The sequence below is a fragment of the Colius striatus genome, chromosome 6 (assembly GCF_028858725.1).
Source record: "Colius striatus isolate bColStr4 chromosome 6, bColStr4.1.hap1, whole genome shotgun sequence".
NCBI lineage: Eukaryota > Metazoa > Chordata > Aves > Coliiformes > Coliidae > Colius > Colius striatus.
Genome location: NC_084764.1, coordinates 19,339,214 through 19,346,647, shown reverse-complemented (window position 1 = coordinate 19,346,647; position 7,434 = coordinate 19,339,214).

Sequence of the window (7,434 nt, the reverse complement as noted above, 5' to 3'; positions counted from 1 at the left end):
TGAGCAACAGGAACTCTAAAGTGATACCTTGGATGATTCACTAGAGACCAAGGAAAGGCAAACGTGTCCAAACACTATCAGCTGACATTAAAAAATACTAGTTTCTCAATGATGATTTTATCTTGTCTTCAAATATAACTTTTTTTGTTTAAAAAAAAAGGTACAATCAACATTATGTTTAACTTTTGTGGGTTTTGCTTTGTTTTTTGAAGAACTAATCAGCTGCTCCTAGCCCAGGGGACTATTTCCAAGACAGAGGCAATGCAGAGGTGGGTACTTGCTGCTCGTGCCATTTGTTTCTTTGAATATGTTCTGGGAGGCAGAGTTCAGAAGCAGGGAGGCATAGGCTGCCTCACCTCAGTGGCTCTATTCTGGAGAAGTGAATACAGTTATGGCTGGGGCAGTTCTTCTGGCTCAACACCTCTTTTGAACTACTGGAGTCAAGCCAAGGACCTGGTATGACTGATAGATGTTGTTTTCAAGCTGCAGAAGTGCAAGTAACCTGTAAAACCTGATTATTTAAATTTTTTTTAGTACAATGGTTAAGTTCAGATGGGATCATTTGAACAGCAGCTACAACAAGACTCATGTAAGCTTTTTTCACTTTACCTTAACTGTCCTCCCAGGTGCTGCATCCTTGCTTGTAGGTCTTTGGATTCTGATCAAGTGTTTTGATATACTGAATACCATTGAATCTTTAAGGATTCTTATGTATGTATTCACTTGCTCCTTCAGAGAAATTGCAGATCATATTCATCCACATTATTTTTGTTTGGAAAAGGATAATCAGGTTTCATAATTAACTTAAGAGTAATTTTAATATGATTGAACTTATGGGGGTAACACTCCCTCCTTCTGGATACTTTCACTAGCTTTTCTTCTCACAGACCTTTTGAAAAGGCTTAGGAACATACTTCTATAGGTGAAAATACTTGTGTCTTGAAATACACCGTTATTGACTGGAGAAGAAATTAATAAATTACATTTAAAGGTGTCAGGAGGTTGGAACATCCCTTTTTCCTATTGTAGCTAGCAACAGGACAAGGGGTAATGGGATGAAGATGGAACTCAAAAAGTTCCATTTAAACATATGAAAAAACTATTTCACTGTGAGGGTGATGGAGCAGTGGCACAGGCTGCCCAGAGGGGTTGTGGAGTCTCCTTCCTTGGAGGTCTTCAAGACCTGCCTGGACATGTTCCTATGTGACCTGATCTAGGTGGACCTGCTTCTGCAAGGGGGTGGAACTAGATGATCTCTAAATGTCTCTTCCAACCTCTACCATTCTATGATTCTATGATTTAAGTGTAAAGAAAAGAGCATCTAAGTCAGCTGATAGGGATGGATTTTTAGCTTTGCTACTACTATAGTGGGAAAGCATACTGTGTCAAATATTTCAGATACTCCAAGGCAAACTTCCCTTAGAAGCATATACTTACTCCCTTAGAAGCTTATACTTACACCAGTCATGTGATACAGAATCATAGAATCATAGAATGGTAGGGGTTGGAAGGGACCTTTAGAGATCATCTAGTCCAACACTCCTGCAGAAGCAGGTTCACTTAGATCAGGTCACATAGGAACATGTCCAGGTGGGTCTTGAAGACCTCCAAGGAAGGAGACTCCACAACCCCTCTGGGCAGCCTGTGCCAGGGCTCCCTCACTCTCACAGTGAAATAGCTTTTTCTTATATTTAAGTGGAACTTTTTGTGTTCCAGCTTCATCCCATTACCCCTTGTCCTGCTGCTAGCTACTATAGAAAAAAGGGATGTCTCAACCTCCTGACACCCACCCTTTAGATATTTATAAATGTTAATAAGATCCCCCCTCAGCCTCCTCTTTTCTAGACTAAACAGCCCCAGTTCCCACAGCCTTTCCTCATAAGATGCTCCAGTGCCCTGATCATCTTGGTGGCCCTGTGCTGGACTCTGTCCAGAGGTTCTCTGTCCCTCTTGAGCTGGGGAGTTCAGAACTAGACACAGTACTCCAGATGAGGCCTCACCAGAGCAGAGTAGAGGGGCAGGAGAATCTCCCTCGACCTGCTGTAGAATTAAGCAGTCTCTACATAGGCAAACTCGAGATAAAAGGAATTTATTTCCAAATAATGCTAAAACTAATCTACAAAGCTTATGGTGACTCCTCTAGATTGCTTTTTACACCTATTTAACTAAATACCTTTAAAACCCTGTGTTAATGTGCTAATAGAATGTTCACACCTTGTTTCTCAGTCTGGCCACCTGACAGTTCACAGTACAGCAACTAAACCTGCCAAAATAACTCTATTTAAACTAGTTCATGGCCTGATCTACAGATAAAGCTCATAGGACATCCAAGAGAAGGATTTAGGAGGAGACTTAAAAAAAGAGAAGAGTCAGGGAAGTTCCTGTTTGCATTCCCTGACACTGTGAAATGGTAACAATTTACAGTGGCTTTTATCCTTCCCTAAATCCTTGTGAATTGGTAGTTTACCAAATAAAGGGACAGAAGGGACAAATCTTTTTTTTTTTTTCAAAAAAGGATGGTCACATGCACGAGGCCTGTACACCATGGAAATATGAAAGGCTAGTTATATGGATAAATTCTGCTTTAACTAAAGAAAGTCCACATTATTCCCAGCAGCATTTTGTTGTTTGACTCTCACTGGAACTGATTATATTTTATGACTTTCAGCAAAAGGACCTTGTAGTTCCTGAGAGGCTTTACACATACCACACACCAATGCCAAGCACCGGTCATGGCCTGGCCAGGGTATGACAGCCAGCACAGCTTGCAAAGTGCCAAACCAAGTGCTGTTGGCTACACCAAACCTGGTGCCCCTAACCCACAAGCTTCAAAGTTTTCTCATGGCTTGGAGCCAAAGGACACTTTCTACCCTGTTTCAGTAAAGGCCTAAAAGGTAAAGAGGGCTGTGTGCCTCCCTCAGGCACAGGTGACCTACTTCCTGGCAGGCTGCTGGTGCACCATGGTCACACTGAGGCCAGCACCAGCCCCAGCTGTTGCCCAGGCTCCTAGCCAGCCATCTGGAGACTTGCCAGATGCATGGAGGAGGCTGAGGTGATGGACTGCGCAGCCTTTCCATGGCAGCCACAACCTCCAGCCTTCCTCCTCCGGCAGCGTGCCACGGGAGCAGCGCCTTTCAGCTTCTTGCACACCTCCTGGAATATGGGTTGGACAAACTGCAAAGGCTTGCTCTAAAACCTCCCACCAACACCCTCCTTCTTGGCCTGCTTAGGTTAAGCTTTAACCACCTGCCTTATCTGCAGGGGAGGGCTAGGGCGCGGATGCTCCGCCCACCGTGAGGCAGCCCCAGGAGCGGCCCGTGAGGGGCTTCGTCTCACGGGTGCCATTGCCCACCGACAGCACTCGCCGCCGCCAGGGGGCGCCCCGCCTCGGCCGCCAGCCTCCGGTGCGTCCCGGCCCCGGGAGCCAGGTCCCAGGTTGGCAGGGCCCAGCCCCGGGTTGCTGGCAAAGCAGGTAACTGCACAGAGAGAAGCCTCAGACAGCACTCCTGCCCCACTGCCCACCATCCAGACTTTCACCACCGATGGGCTGGTGGTTTGAGGGCCTGGAGGTGCCTCGGTGGAAGGATGTCTCTCCTCATCCTGCACCACCTTGAAACCGCCCATGGTTTAGATGGGCGTGAAGCGGTGAGGAGAGGCATGAAAACAGCCAGCCGGCCGTTCCTTGGGGAAGCTGGGAGCCACACATGGAAGCTTCTGCCACTGCACCAGCACTGGAGCGGTGCCCCAGTTGATAAGAAATGGCTGATGTAGGGGCAGCTCCAGCCACCTCCATGCTTGTCACAAAATGCACTGTTCCCCAAAATACTTTTTCTGCCACATTCCACAGTTAGCTCCCAACCCTGTCCAAATCCCACAGATGGGCCAGCCTGCAGAGCTGGTGCCTGACAAGGTGGCAGCATCAGCCTAACGCTAATATACAATTGGTGTCAGCAGATAAAATGTCTCTTGGCAGCATTTACTTATTGACACAGTTGGACTGAGCTTTGCCAGCCAGAAGACCACTGTTTCTCTTTGCTCTGCTACACTGTTTGGAAAGTTGCAACTTTTTGTAACCAGGTTTTATGTGAATTTTAGGAAGAATTTGTATGTGTTGGCCTCAGAGATAGGCTGTAGTTAATGCCATTGTGGAACTCATTGAGAATCTGACCATCAGCACAGATCTGAGCTGTGTTTCCTGATATACCTTTCCCTTTCCTCCTCTCATGTTTTATGACAAATTTTTCTCTTGCCAGGAGATTCGTTCAGACCATGTGAATAAAGTGTTATTGGGGGGTGGTTTATTTCAACTTCTGTCAGCTGTTAAACATTTTTATCCAAGCTTGTGCACATGCAATATGCACAAGTATTAGATAATGCTGAGGTTGTAACTTCTTTTGCTGCTAAACCCTCTCTTGTGCAACAGTCAAGAAATGGAGAATTGAGGTCATGTGTATGCCTTGTATGGTTAAAAACCAATCTACAAGCCAGGAAATTCTCTCTCTGAAGTTCAGTTTTGTCACAGAGGCACAACACACCTACTCACAGACACAGGGAAACAGAAATCAAGGTAGTTCAGGGCAGTGATGGGAAGGCATGGGCATTTTAAAACCTGATCTGACCTTTTAAACCTTTCTCCTTGGTACAGATTTTAGTGGGGATGGTTACCAAGATAAGTTATAAAAGAACTATCTTGCACACTTCGTCCTTTTTTTCCTCGTTATTAGCTGCATTTCTGTCACTGGACAGAAATGCCCTAAAGGGCGCTTCTAGTTAAAAGTAACTTTCTAATTTCAGGGGGGGCAACAGGTTGGTACGCTGTTTTAAGTGTTACTGTTGCTAAACCTGGATTTAAGTACCATTTTAAATAACATCCTGTAATTATGATAAATAGGGTGCAAACATTTTTTAGCTTGGGATGTTTATACCAATTCAACCTCAAACACAGGTACATTCAGAGAAATATCATGATAAATTTCATCACTAGAAAGTGTTCCTATAGAACAACAAACTATCTGGGTATAGGTATTTTTTCAACATTATATCTACGTTGATTCTGTGGGGTTTTACTGAATGAGGTCTCGGGTACTATAACCTCCATATGTGAGGGTTGTCTTAGGATGATAAAGTCTTGTCTTTGCTTTTTGTTTAGGAACATTTTGGATGACTGGAACTTACAACTGAAATAATTTTCAGTTCTTAATTCACAAGTTACTGCATCTTTTAAAAATTTAAACTATCAATTGTACTAAATTGGTACTGGTAACAAAAGAATTTAGATTTTCTTTCTTGTTTTAAGTGTTTAACAACTTTATGGTAACAATCCTACTAACTTTCCAGCTGTCTTAAGTCTTCCAAAGCCAGCAAGACCAAACCACATACTGGATTTACCACCTTTTAAGTTCTTTTTCCTTTAGCTCTGTTCCACATGTCTGCATTATTGTTTTTGGGTGCCTGACTTCTAAGAAATGTAGAAATTCTATCATAATTTCACTTTCTGTTGGATATGAGGTCCCAACATGGGCATCATGGGAACAGCAGTGTCCACCTAATACATGCCTGCCCCTGTGGAAAGAGGGAAAATATACATGTAGGCTGTGCCTCAGGATCTCTCCTTTTGTGGGATCTCCTTTGAGTATGGCATAAAGAATATATTCTGTGGCCAAGACATGGCATGATGGTCTTGCCTCCAGCTTTAGGGCTCAGCACACCAAGCTTGGGTCACTGTTAACACAAGGAGTTATGGAAAAGCACTGTCCTGTGAAAGCATGAAATCAAAGCTGCAGCTTATTTTGTACCAAGGGCAAGCTACTACCTTACTGCAGCCATTGTCTACTTGGGACAAAGTTGTGGCCAGGATCTCAGCATATGCAGGAGCATCATGGTGGGGTTGTTCCACCTGCACACACCATGACTCATCTGTGAGTTGTCCAGTGGAGAGATGTCCAGAGTCCCTGTCAAGCCAGCTAGAGGTTTCTCCAACTCTGCTCTTATTTGGTATCTACCATCAACCTAGATAATCTATTTGCCTCATCCTTCTTAAAGCCCTCTATGAGAGATGAGACAGAAGAAAATAAAGTGGGAGCTCAAGGATTCTCATATTAAATGGGTAAATCAGCATGTTAGTCACAGTTGTGAGCTGTTATAGTTGTGATTCGTCACATTTGGCAAATGAATGACTCGATGAAAATTCAACATGGTCTGTATTTGAGCAGAATTATATGTTTCGGATTGGCTCATCACTGTAATCTTTGACTAAATAAGACAGAACAGTTATTGGGCCAACTTCTCTTCCTATGCTCCTCAAGAGAAACTGCACTGCATGGGATCTCTGTTAATATGCAAGCAGTTTTGTCTAATCTCAGTATTACTGAAAAAAAGAGTTGGGACTTTATAGTCATTTTACAAAATCATAAAGTAACATCCTTGAAATTATTGTTTCTACTCATCAACAGGGCAGAAAGATGTTCAATATAAGCAATTCAAGTAAGGTGAATGCAAACTTAGTAAATGGCAGGTTAGTATTATACAGTTTCAGAGTTCTCAATCTTAAATTTGACTGCATAGAAAGTATGTCATTGAGTCAGATCTGGGTTTCAAGCAGGCTGATGTATTTAAATCTATTGTAAAATGGCATATATCACTCCAGTAGTGACAACTTGCATGTGTAGAAAATGATAGCAAATTCACCCATCATTCATTCAAAATTATTCATCAGTCATCATTCATTCTAAAATATTGGTTAGCAATGAGAAATTCAGCATATTTCAGTGACAGAATGTTACAAGAGTGTCAATAGTCTGTATTCCATGCACTGCAACTGCAAGAAAGAAAATGCAGTAGCAATACTCTCAGAGTTTAAGCTGGTTTCAGAGACACCATTAGGAAATGAAGAGTGGTTTCACAACATTGTTTTATCATTTGGTAATCAGGTTAGAGGCCAATCATATGTGGTCATTGCTGCAAAGCAGATGAGGTCAGAGTTCCTCCCCACTATTATAAGGTTATCAACTTAAATACCTTTAATAGTCTTTTCTGAGAGGGAAAAAATAGGATATGATTAAAGAAAACTTTAAAAGAACGTATCTCTTAACTTCTGGAGTTGTGTGGAAATCAAACATGCAATATCTGTTAAAAGGAGTGAGAAGTTTATGTCTAAATGCTATTAAAGTGTTTGGGGGGGGTGGAGATGATGATGGAATGGCTTTCTGTAGAATAACTCTGATGCTGTGAAGATCATCTTGGTGCTCTCTGAGGGCCTTGCTGAGGGATGGGGCCTGCTCAATGAGGGTGGTATTTAACCTTAGCAACAGGCGAAGCAGACTCTGGCCATGACTTACTGCCCTCTGTGATAGCAACAGACCAAAAAATGAGCCTGCCTTTGCAACTGTGGAATGCCTGGGTTAAGACTATTAAGAAACTACCACAGAATGTGAC